General features: G+C 41.7%; 1 protein-coding gene across 2 annotated transcripts in view; it reads left to right on the forward strand.

The window, feature by feature from the left end:
• Positions 1-3,902: 3,902 nt before the first annotated feature.
• LOC134489634 (sulfate transporter-like) overlaps positions 3,903-13,263 on the forward strand; it is a 28,522-nt gene continuing 19,161 nt past the window's right edge. Inside the window, exons 1-2 of one of the 2 annotated variants that reach the window (XM_063292424.1) lie at positions 3,903-4,023; positions 6,332-6,395. The gene's annotated coding sequence lies outside the window, so the exon portion shown is untranslated. Of the gene's footprint in view, positions 4,024-4,079; positions 4,315-6,331; positions 6,396-13,263 lie in introns of those variants that run through there. The other variant, XM_063292425.1, reaches the window with a different exon arrangement.

Consider the following 13,263-nt stretch of genomic DNA (forward strand, 5'->3'; position numbering starts at 1 on the left):
TAGTTCAGAGAATAAACGGAATGTGAATATAAGGAAAGAGAATGTGGAAGCTGCTTTGGGACAGCAGAAAGGTATTGTATAATATGTATCAGGAGAAAAGAACAAAGGCTAAAGGTTAAGATTATATGTGTTTATTACGCATGCCTAGAAAGGTGTTGGGCAGGACAATAAAATCTGGGAAATACAAGGCAGATTAATGGTGGGCTAAGGAAGTGCAGATCAGATTTTTGCTCTTTGTGTCATTACAAATTGTATGAATGTGAGGAAGTTTACTGTATGCTGATCTAGCAAAAGCACTGAATAAATGAATAGGCTTGAATGATGGAACATTTTGCATGAATGAGTTGAAGGTTGATTGCTAAAGCTGATATGACTGTTATATGAAGGAAAGCAAGCTTGTGTGAGGATCAATGGAATCCTTAGTGAATGGTTCAGCACTGACCAGGGACTAAGACAAACTGTCGTATCTTCTTAAATATACTTAAAGATAAAAGTAAAGTATAAAGAATACTTGCAGTGATGTTAGAGGTTTGTTGATCATAGTTCTTGAATTCATGTGTACTTTTGTACACAGACAATGCTGTGTTGTTGACTTAGAACCTAAATGACTTGCAGTGAGAGATAGCTGTATAATGCCATGAACACTAAGATGTGCTTTACAAGGAAAATGAAGTGAACAATTGCAAGTATACATGAATAGGAAAAAAACAGAGCAAGTAGATTGCCACAGTGTGACTGGGTTTGTTTTGAACTGGAGGTACAGTATATTATGATCTGCAAGGATGGCAATTGACACGGAGAAATAAGACAGTGGAAGCTTTTATGCAGTGAAACTATTTACAAGTATTTACAAGACGTACCTAAGGTATACACAATACAATTGCCACGTTCACCCGGTGGCAGGTTTCCTCCTAAGTCTCCTTCCCAGAGTCTATTCCCCTCTATTTATTTATTTTACAAATTTATTCACCGCCCATCTCACCCCTCTAGCTCTCCTGCTCCCTCCCCTTTTCTTTCCATCTCCCTCCCCTATTTCTGGGCTTATCGAGAGAGTGGAAAGAAGGGAATGGGCTGGATTCACTGCAGTGTGCACTCAGCATGGCTTGGCTTTCTCCTGGATCTGCTCAGCCAAACACCTACTGCTTCTCTGTTGGGGGAAGAGCCTCTCTCAGAGACCAGGGCTTTGCCAGCAACAGACAATCCCCCCTTCCCATCTTGGGTCTTGGGTGAAGGTATCATCTCTCTAGGTCTTTTCTCCCCTTCTTCCAGGGAAGCCACCTGTGGACCTTTCTTCCTAATCAGGAATAGGCAACTGCTCCACACATTCACATAACTTCACTCTCCAACTTCTCTCTCCATCCACTCTGGAGTTTTTTTTTCTCTTCTTCTCTCTTTTCCTTGTCTCCCTCTGTCCAATTTCGGGTCAGACCAGCAGATGTCCCCCAGCAACTAAGGAAGTGGGTGTCCCCCCCACCTTTATACCCAAGACATGGGACTTCTGTCTTTACATCTCCCCATAATGGCCCTGGCTAGCAGCCAGGTCAGCTTATCAGCCCTCATGACAGCACAGCTGCCCTTCAAGGCCAAAACTGAGCTGCTTCTCCCCTTTTCTCACTCCATTTGCCGACTCATGCCAGCACAACTGCAGCCACGCAGGCCACTAAAAACCCATTTGCCACCTAGTTAAATTTCTGTATCTACTAGAAAGTTTACTAAAGATGCAAAACTGGAAGGTGAACTTTACCAAATGCTGGTAGAAATGCATTGGAAACTATGTGGTCTGTTGTGAGGAGTGAAAGCTTATAGAAAGAAATGACAATGGCAGTTATAACAGCATGCGTCTCCTTCCCCTGGAAAAAAAAAATGGAGAAATGATCCATCTAATTTCTGTAACCATAAATGTGGTGGAGAATTCTGGAAGTCCACTTGTGCCTAGTTCTGACACCCATTTCTTTCCTCTCAATGAACTTTTTTGTTTACAAAATGCTCTCAACCAGATTATGCTAAAGAGACTCCTAAGGCCCACTACTGAATTATAGAACTAGCCAATCCCCCTTAAGTCAGTAGAAAATTACACTGGCGTGGAAACTGCTGCCCCATTGCAATCCCCACCCTCCCTCTAGTGTCTCAGTTTCTTGCCAGTCATATAACTTCTGTCCAAGGTCATAGGTAACAAAGCCTAATAGATTTTGCACACCTTGAGGCTGCCCCTGGACAGTGTACGAGAAAGGAGAAAATACTATTTTAACAACTAAGCACAAATTGTACCTGTCCCACTCATGGGCTGGGGATGAAATGAAGGTATGTTATAGAGACATAGCAAAAGAAATAAGTTGCCAGGGCATATTTGTATCATGGTTAGGTGTGAGGATACAGCCACAGACTGAGTGACAGACCTGATAGTTCAAGTTGAACTGGTGAATCTCAGTGTATAAATTCACTATTATTTCTTTGATTTGTATCCTGCATTTCTGCCCAGTGAGCAGAAGTCCCTAAACTCTCCAAGCTTATTTTTAATGTGCAGCCCAGTTTTCCCTGTCTTTTGTTCCCTTCTCTCTACATGATCTTGTATGTATAAGGGACTGCCAGCCCACATGCATGAATTAGATGTTCAGATTAACAGCTGTATGAACTTGCAGTGTCATTTCATCTCCAGTCACTGATAACCAGGCCGGAGGTGGTTAGTCACATGTATCCCATTTTCTCTCTCAACGATATCAGTGAAGTCATATGATACCCTGGGAATTTTCACCATGGGTTGTTTTTCATCGAATAAGCCATTTGCCTTAAGGCCCCAAGTGTATTCTTCCCAAGTCTGGGAAAGCATCATACTATAATTTCATGAGAAATGCCTCTCAAGCAAATTTTACATTTTGCTCAATAGCAGAATATCATTCTAATCCAAAAATTGCTTGTAAACAATTATCTGTACAGTGATTGTCACAACTGGGTTTCTATACCTTTAAGCCACTGGATGGAATAGATATTCTACAAGGAGTATTAATGTAAAACATCCCTTGCAGTTTAAGGTGGTCAGCCTCCCTAAAAATGTAGACCCTGTTTACACTCATGTGGCCCATGATGTTAAAACATGAAAAGCCTATAAGGAGAGCCCATGTCAGTCCTTGCAATCCCAGGTGCTTTGCTATGTGCACAGAGCCACTCTGATATGCAAGCTGTGGAGCACAGCTATCAGTATGTGAGTGGTGGGGATATGTATGCCATTGGGCAGTTTCCCCATCCATCCTATTTGATCTCCACTACAGAAACTTTCCAAACTGCTTACCCATGATTTTCATAGAAAACTGGATTCAGAATGAGTGACACAATCCTTGTGTCCATTAATTCACTGGGCAAAGCTTGGCCTGCCTATAGGGCAAAGTAGGAAAGAGATGCAAAAGAATTAATGGCTACAAGTTTGACACTTGGACTCGAATTAAGGACAAAGTAGGATGAGAGCGTTTCAACCTCCCAGGACACACACGTTACAAACGGTATTTGCAACGTATGTTGCAAGCTAAACCGAGTGCTTCGATTTTGAAAATATCAATTCGCCGTATTCGAGGTATTTCGAAAGTATTTTGAAAATGGTGATACCTGGTTTTAGGAGACAGTGTGCAGTGCAACCCACCCATAAGCACATCAAATGCCTTCTGTGGTCCCTGAACGCACATATCAAGTTGGGGGCGCGGGGGAGGAACGAAGCCGATTTTACACTGAGTTCAAAGTATTACAGAGAGTCTGAGGCTAAAGACTAGAAGACGGGCTGTCCGGCTGACGTCCTTGCTTCTCTTGTCCAAAGACGATCAACTCCCCCTTACAGTTTCCGATAAGAAGCTCTCTCCCCAACTACAACTTCTCAGCCCTCGCCGCGCCACGGACGTCACTGCTGCTTTGGCCAGCCGCCGAGTGGGCTGGAGCTGGGCGTCGCTTTAACCCGCTGACTGGCGGGAGCGGAACGAGCAAGTTTCTAGCTTCTTTGGCGGAGGCTGGGGAAGATTGACACGTTTCTTCCCTTGGCGGGTAAGGTTGGCGAAGCTTGCGGCGTCCCGGGAGAGAAAGCGGAGTGGGTGGGGAGAGCGGAGGTGCCCCAGGAGCAGGGACTAGACGCCGGCGCTTTTATGGTCGGAAGGGGAAAGCCCCTAACAAGCGAGTTGTTCTGCGGGGAAGTAGGGGTCATGTCCTGCTAACAGATAACCCCTTTCGACCAAAGAGTCAGCAGAGTGCAAAGGGGTAAGGACGCCGTGCAGTAGTTTCCCCCCTTCCTTTTGAGTGTGCCCGCCTTCATACTTACTGTACAGAGTTTGGGAGTAGGTAAGCATTGAATGGGATTTATTAGAGTTGCGGGGGGGGGGGCGTCTGCTCAGGCTTCCCGCTTTCATTTGGAACTGAAAGAACACTCACGCTTTCTTGGAATGTTTTGTATTCTCACACACAGACACACACGCACGTCCACCTAGAAAAAGTGGCGGCGTCTTTTCCCCACAACTATTTTGTACCAGAGAAGGGTGACTCTGGGCCAGCCGCTCATTTTGTCCGGGTTTGTGGTGAGGATAGAAATGGGGAGAGGAGATCTCTGTATACCCCACCGTGGGTTCCCAGAGAAAAGAGGGGCTGGAAAAACTGCAGCTGAGAATTCAAAACCGGATTCATTGTAAATGGTCTCACGTGCATTGGGACTGACTTGGGGTGCCCTCCTGTACTTGGAAGATGCATGGCCCATAGTTTGTTTTCCTCCCTTTTAAAATGGAATGTGCTGTTGGTATATTAGAGTCTTCTGTTTCTAATCTGTATTTTTATTATTGATTGTAAATCACTGCAAAATGTTCAAAAAGTTCTGATGGTTGGCCTGGAAAAGGATGTGTGCCTTTACTCTATGTGCTTACCTGGGAGCAAGTTTTATTGAACTCTGTGGAGTGTGTTTCTCAGAAGACAGATAAAAGATTTCACTGCTGCAGTATTAATTAATTTAAACATCAACATGGATAAGGACTGCCAGCCTTTTAGTGTTCAAAATAAATCTGCAAAACTGTAACATGTACAAGTCTATGACAGAAAATAAATTAAAGATCAAATGGGGCTGGGGAGGTGTGTTAAATAAAATTCTAAACCAGAAGCCTAGAAGAAGACTATGATCAAAACTTCACTGAAAGATATGTTACTGTATTGGTGTGGTCTGGATATTGGGGAAAAAGGATTGTAAAAGTATTAATGATATTTAAGATCGTTTTAAGGAATAGAACATTGTTGATTATCTTTTAATAATATCTTTAATACGGGGAATTTGGAATCTAGTGTAGTGTAATATCCTGTTCCATTTCAGATTCTGGAAGAAAGTTTAGGTTACATCACCCAATGGGTCATACTTGATTACTACTTGATTTTCATACTGAGGTGTAATGGAAGGCAGGGTTGGTTAGAGAATGATAAATTACTTCTGAACATAATGTTGATGATTTTTTTCCTGCTTGCTTTTGACACATCTGTGATAGTTTGAAAGGGTTGGTTTCACTTTTTCTAGGCTATTTTTACAGTTGTTTGTTCATAAAATTAGTTTTCATTATTTATGAACAGCCACTCTCCATCCTGAAATGAAGCTTGTGCAGAAAAATATTTCTGTGTAGACAGAGCTGCAGTGATGTCCATAAACTATCTGAGAAAAATATTGTGGCCATAAAAATGCAACTATTCTGGCTATGAACTTATTCATCATAACCTATACATTTATTTAATATTTTATACATGTAATACACGTTTGTTACTGTATAAGTCTATCTGAGAGCCAGTTTGGTGTCATGGTGAAGGTGCTGGCCTAGAAACTAGAAGACTGTGAGTTGTAGGCCTCCCTTAGGCATAAAAACTGCTGGGTGGGTTTCGGCCAGTCACTCTCAGCCCGGCCCACCTCACAGGGTGGTTGTTGTGGGGAAAATAGGAGGCAGGAGTATTAGGTGTATTTGCCACCTTGGTTATTATATTTTCCCCACCTTTTTATATATAATAATCTTACAGAATTATTTTAACACAGACTGAGATAATGTATAAGAAGTCCTCTGAATATTAAAAAAGTACATAAATATATGTATACTCCTGTTTTGTATAAAATACAGTTCCAGAATCAAATAAAAGGGTTTTTTCCCTTCTTTGCGGGAAAAGGGAGAAGGTTGTTCATCTGAAAAGTTCAGTATTTTTTAAACTGAGCTGACAGTATTTAAAAAAATTCAGTAAAAATACCCTGAGTTCTAGCATGAGAGTGTTCTGTTATAACAGCTATGAATGAGAGGATGTGTTGCCTTATTTTGACTGAATACTCTTTCTTAATATTTTCTTGTAGAGCTCATCTAGCTAAGAAAAAAAAACTAACCTAGGAGGCAGTTAAAAAAAAAAAGACAACAAAGGTGAGTGAGCAGGGGGTGAGCTGGATTAACACTGTGATTTGGAAGGAAGAGGCTATTTTTACAATTATTTTATTGTTGAGAATGTGATGTTTTATATTGTACTGTTGTAAACTGCCAGGAGTTCCCCCTTGATTATGGTGGTATACATTAAAAAAATATCTGCAAGTATTATATAAAAATTGTTATAATCCTCACTCCGATCCTGAGGTTTTACACTTCTTGTTTCCTCTTAGAAACAGCAGTTTGCATGTTAATGTGTGTGATTTAGTGGTGAAGGTGCTGGCCTAGAAACCAGGAGACTGTGAGTTGTAGGCCTCCCTTAGGCATGAAAGCCACTGGGTGACTTGGGCCAGTCACCCTCTCTCAGCCCAGCCCAGCCTACCTTACCTCACAGGGTTGTTGTTGTGGAGAAAATAGGAGGCAGGAATATTAGGTATGTTCTCTGCCTTGAGCTGACCCCCACCAAAAAGGCAGGATAAAAATTGAATAACAACTAGCAGGCCTCACATTTCTTCATGGAAGATAGCAAAATCAGGTTTTTAATTCTGGGACTTACCTCTCACATTAAAGAAAATGGTGGCACAAATGGTACAGGTCTTTTTTCCCCCCCTCCAAACAGGTCGTAATAATATTGTATTGCTTTTCTTGTTTCTCAGTGTGCAATTTAATATCTTAAGCTTCATGCTGAAAGCTCGAAAGAGGCTAGTGGAAAGCTCAAAATACTCTTTACTCTCTGTGTGCATAATTCCAGTAGCTGTTCTGGAAGACTATCAGGTTAATGGTTTCACTGGATCAACCTCTTAGTGGTCCTTTGATCCAGAATTGAGCTCATTACGATTCACATGAGTAAGTTTAAACCACCTGCCTTTAACAGCTTTGTCACAATGGATGCAGTCACTGAGAGAAAACAAAAGCAAATCAACTAAGCAAGAGAAAACCAATTTGAATTACTTCATTTTTTAAAATAGTGGACATTACTTGGTTGTAAAAGAAGAGCCAGTGTTAAGGCGCTGGACCAGGAGTGGGAAGACCCAAGTTCTAATCCTCCCTTAGGTACAGAAGCCAGGTGTGTGTGTGTGTGTGTGTGTGTGTGAGAGAGAGAGAGAGAGAGAGAGAGAGAGAGAGACCTTGACCTTCAGCCGGTCACTCCCTCTTGGGCCCAAAAGCAGTGTCAGGCTCTGCAACAAGCTGGCTGAAAAAGAAACGCATTGTTGCATCATGCATCAATAAGCTTTGGGGTAAGAACTGGGTGAGCACAGTGAAAAACAGGCTGACCCTGCATCCAAGCAGGACAAATGCTAAGAAAAAGAACAGCAGCAACTTGGCAATAGAAACTTAATTAAGAGGAGAAGAAGGTTGCCTCCCTGTTAATCTGATGCAGATGTTTTATGTGTCATATATAAATAGCCACAGGCTTTAGTTTATTTAATTGATAGATTAATCTAAAATCTCATTTGTTGAATAATTTCATACTCCCAAGCAAACAGTGTTTATGTGTCGGCTCTTCTCTCTGTCTAAATTTTTAAACCAGTATAGATTTCCTTCAAGCAATAAGCATTCTAATGCTATCCCAGAAAGACAGCCAAATGTCCTGCTCAGGATTTAGCCACCAGCAAGAAGTCACTCTTTTCAATTACTAAGCACCACTGTGAATGAACCAATGGTGTTGATTTAAAATAGATTTAACAGCTGATAGGATTTGAGTTCGTTATTCTTAAAGATTTCCAGCAGGGAAGTTGTATCTGCATTTAAAAAAAAAGTCCTATGCCTCCTAAAAAGCTAACAAATGTATTATAGTAAAGGCTTTTCTAGGCAATCCTAGTACAAAAAAGCTTTTTTTTCAAAGTCCTTTGGTTCTATTATCTATCCTTGAATCCCCAGTTAACAACAGGGAAAATACTAAATACAGCTTTGTATAAATGGATGGAATTGAAGAAATGCTAGGCATATTCTTTTAAAAAGCACCAACAGTTGAGGTTTTCTCTGAATAATTCATTTTAATCAGTTAAAAAGAACTTCTTTATTCTATTGCAAATATTTGAATTACTTCATAACTTCAGAATAAGAATTAAGTCTTGAGCAACCATAATCACTGTATCCTTTTTCACATTTTTCATACTAACATGCCAGTCATATCTGTTGACTCACAGGAATCTCTTGTGGGTTTACCCATTAATATTCTACATATTCTGGATAACCCTTAAGGTAGTTAGACAAGTAAGTTAGTCATATTGGATGCTAAGGATGAGAAATGTAGCTAAATGAAATGTATTAGCATTTTTTTTTAAATGGACAATTGTGGTAGAAAAAGTATTAAACTAGAGCTGGCCATAGCCTTCTATGTCGCTTTATATTATATGCAGTAAGCTGTTTGTTTATTGGAGAGACACTTTTCTACACTACACAATGAAATCTTTCATACTAGTACATGTAAAGGTGAAAGATACTCAGGCCAGCTTCTGGTGCCAGGCAGCTTCCCAGCAAACCACTTTTCCCTTGATGTTGGAAGCCTCTTGCTGTACACAGAGACTCCTCAGGGTTCATATGACAAATACGCAGTTGTTTTACTGTAGGCACTTTCAAGAATATTGAACTAGGCTAAATGCCATAGTTTCTTTAATACAGAGGCATTAGTTACAACTACCAGGAAATAAAGCCAGACTGCTCACTTGAGGGAACGATATTCAAGGCAAAACTGAAATACTTTGGCCACATAATGAGAAGACAGGACACCCTGGAGAAGATGCTGATGCTAGGGAGAGTGGAAGGCAAAAGGAAGAGGGGCCGACCAAGGGCAAGGTGGATGGATGATATTCTAGAGGGACGGACTCGTCCCTGGGGGAGCTGGGGGTGTTGACGACCGACAGGAAGCTCTGGTGTGGGCTGGTCCATGAAGTCACGAAGAGTCGGAAGTGACTAAATGAATAAACAGTTACAACTAACCATAAATTTGAAACTGTCTGGGTACCTATTTGTGTTTATATTTAGAAGAGCAGAGAGCTAACAAGAGCATCTTTGTTTCCAAAAATCTTGCAGAAGTTATGCGACATAGTGGACTCTCAGTGGGCAGGTCTGCAGAAATGCAGTGGGTAACAGGCAGTCTGGGTCCCTAGAAAGAGTGCTCTTTCTCTCAAGCACATCTGGTGAAGCTTAGCCTCTGGTCACTGAAATACAAACATCACAGAAGGCTCTCAAAGCACTCCACGGATTCTTTTTCCTGTGCATGTGGAAAGAGAGAAAATGTTTTCTTCTTGGTAATTATTGTGGGAGTGAGAGTGAAAATGAGCGGAAGCCGGTAGCATAACCAGCAGCCAGATACCAGCCAGATGACCTTAATGAGTCCAGATACCAGACAAAACAGCACCCAGGGCATGGCATTGCTTATATTTTGATCATAATATTTAGTGTGTCGCTTCACTTTGTTTGTGCTTTTGTGCTGAATTCCTATACCGTTGCGGTATGAAGGATTGCTTTGAAGTCAAGACTGTGAAGCTGTGTGCCACATTTGCTTGGATCTCTCATTTCTTGGATGCTTCCTGCCTCAGAATAGTGAGAAATCATTTCAGTGATATTAGACAATTGAACAAACTGAATTTTGAAGAGTGCTTCAGGAGCCTTCAGAAAGGATAGCAGGGAGGCTGAAGACAAATTTAGCTTCATTTTTCAAATAGTATGTAAAAGCATATGCAGTATGTAGATACAATATTTATTATTTATTTATTTATTTTCTATCCCGCCTTTATTATTTTTATGAATAACTCAAGGTGGCAAACATACCTCATACTCCTTCCTCCTCCTATTTTCCCCACATCAACACTCCTGTGAGGTGAGTTGGGCTGGGAGAGAGTGACTGGCCCAAGGTCACCCAGCTGGCTATAGACATATTACCACCACCACCCCAAATCTGTGGATGTGTGTGGGTAGTATCTCTTACATGCAACATCTATAAATTTTACTGATTCATTGATGGATCCTTTATTTATTTTATTGATCCTTTTCAGAAATTTGCTTCACTAATCTGCCTACAGTGCCTTCTCCACTGTTGTTGGCTTGTGGCCAGGTTGAATCCCAATGTTTAGCTAAAAAGCAGTGTGTACTAGCTTAAATTGGCTCCTAATAGCCAGGAAACTATTAGGAAGATCCTTGGCTTATCTTCTCCTACATTTTTCTCTCATTGCAGCCTTTGAAAGTAGGCAGATCTATTCTTTTCACTCTTGCTGACCCCTTGTAGCAGGAGGGACATCTCTTTTTCAAGCTCAGTCTCAGTTTGTCAAGGTCAAGCTTAGGTTCAGCATCTGTGCATTATTATGGCCTTTTAGTTCAAATTAGAAAAACAGACTTCCAAACCTGGCACCGTCCAAGCATGCTGGATTTAACTCCCTTCATCCCAGTGACACATTGGCCCTTGATGCATTGTCTGGATTTGAATACATTTGAAGGATCCTGCACTGGAAGAAGCTGCAGCAGAACTGAAACATGGCATAAAATAGCATATATGGAAGAATTAGTGATACAATGTGAAACCTTAGTTTTTTGCAAGAAATAATAATTCTAAAGAGGTAAATTACATGTTACCAGGGACACGGTGGTGCTGCGGGTTAAACCGCTGAGCCTCCGATCGGACGGTTGGCGATTCGAATCTGCGTGATGGGGTGAGCTCCCATTGCTAGTCCCAGCTCCTGCCAACCTAGCAGTTCGAAAACATGCCAATGTGAGTAGATTAATAGGTACCGCTTTGGCAGGCAGGTAACAGCGTTCCGTTTAGTCATGCCGGCCACATGACCACAGAAGTGTCTACGGACAAACGCCGGCTCTTCAGCTTTGAAATGAAGATGAGCACCGCCCCCTAGAGTCGGACATGACTGGACTTAGTGTCAAGGGAAACCTTTACCTTTACCTAAATTACATTTTAGCTTCTACCTGTATCTCTCTATATACAAAACATAAACAATAATGGCTCAAATGTTACTCAATTTAAATATATATATATATATAGAGAGAGAGAGAGAGAGAAAGAGAGAGTCTCTCACTAATATTAATATTATTAATATAATAATAGCTCACTAATATTCCTAATGAATATGCAGTGGAGGTGAAGAATAGATTTAAGGGACTGGACTTAGTAGATAGGGTCCCGGAAGAACTATGGACAGAGGTTCGCAACATTGTTCAGGAGGCAGCAAGAAAATACATCCCAAAGAAAGATAAAACCAAGAAGGCACAAAGGTCCGCATAGTTAAAGCAATGGTATTCCCAGTCTTCAGCAAAGGATCGTTACCTTGTTGTGGTGCTGGAGCTTGAGCACCTCAATGATGCCATGAGCTAAACCATGAAGGGCCACCCAAGACGGGAAGGTCATGACAGAGAGGTCAGACTAAATGCGATCCCTGGGGAAGGTAATGGAAACCCACCCCAGTATTCTTGCCGTGAAAACTAAATGGATCAGTACAACCAGAGATATGCCAGTATACCATCGGAAGATGAGACCCCCAGGTCGGAAGATGGTCAAAATGCTACTGGGGAGGAACAGAGGATGAGTTCAACTAGCCCCAGACGTGATGACGCAGCTAGCTCAAAGCCGAAAGGATGGCTAGCGGCCGACGGTGCTGGTGGTGAACGGCGAATCCGATGTTCTGAGGATCAACACACCATTGGAACCTGGAATGTAAGATCTATGAGCCAGAGCAAATTGGATGTGGTTATTGGTGAGATGTCAAGATTAAATGTAGACATTCTGGGCATCAGTGAACTGAAATGGACTGGAATGGGCCACTTCACATCAAATGACCACCAGATCTTCTACTGTGGACAAGAGGACCACAGAAGAAATGGAGTACCCTTCATAATTAATAGTAAAGTGGCTAAAGCAGTGCTTGGATACAATCCAAAAAACAATAGAATGATCTCAGTTCGAATTCAGGGCAAGCCATCTAACATCACAGTGATCCAAATATACGCCCCAACCACAGATGCTGAAGAAGCTGAGGTAGAGCGGTTCTATGAGGATCTGCATCACCTACTGGACAACACGCCTAAAAGAGATGTTATTTTCATCACGGGAGACTGGAATGCTAAGGTGGGCAGTCAAATAACACCTGGAATTACAGGTAAGCATGGCCTGGGAGAACAAAACGAAGCAGGACATAGGCTGATAGAATTTTGCCAAGACAACTCACTCTGCATAACAAACGCTCTCTTCCAACAACCTAAGAGACGGCTTTATACGTGGACTTCCCCAGATGGACAACACCGAAATCAGATTGACTACATCCTTTGCAGCCAAAGGTGGCGGACATCTATCCAGTCGGTAAAAACAAGACCTGGAGCTGACTGTAGTTCCGAACACGAACTGCTTCTTGCACGATTTAGGATCAGACTAAAGAGATTAAGGAAGACCCACAGATCAGCTAGATATGAGCTCACTAATATTCCTAAGGAATATGCAGTGGAGGTGAAGAATCGATTTAAGGGACTAGACTTAGTAGATAGGGTCCCAGAAGAACTCTGGACAGAAGTTTGCAACATTGTTTAGGAGGCGGCAACAAAATACATCCCAAAGAAAGAGAAAACCAAGAAGGCAAAATGGCTGTCTGCTGAGACACTAGAAGTAGCCCAAGAAAGAAGGAAAGCAAAATGCAACAGTGATAGGGGGAGATATGCCCAATTAAATGCAAAATTCCAGAGGTTAGCCAGAAGAGATAAGGAATTATTTTTAAACAAGCAATGTGTGGAAGTGGAAGAAGTCAATAGAATAGGAAGGACAAGAGACCTCTTCCAGAAAATTAGAAACATTGGAGGTAAATTCCAGGCCAAAATGAGTATGATCAAAAACAAAGATGGCAAGGACCTAACAGAAGAAGAAGAGATC

This window comes from Candoia aspera, chromosome 2 (assembly GCF_035149785.1).
Source record: "Candoia aspera isolate rCanAsp1 chromosome 2, rCanAsp1.hap2, whole genome shotgun sequence".
Taxonomy (NCBI): Eukaryota; Metazoa; Chordata; class Lepidosauria; order Squamata; family Boidae; genus Candoia; species Candoia aspera.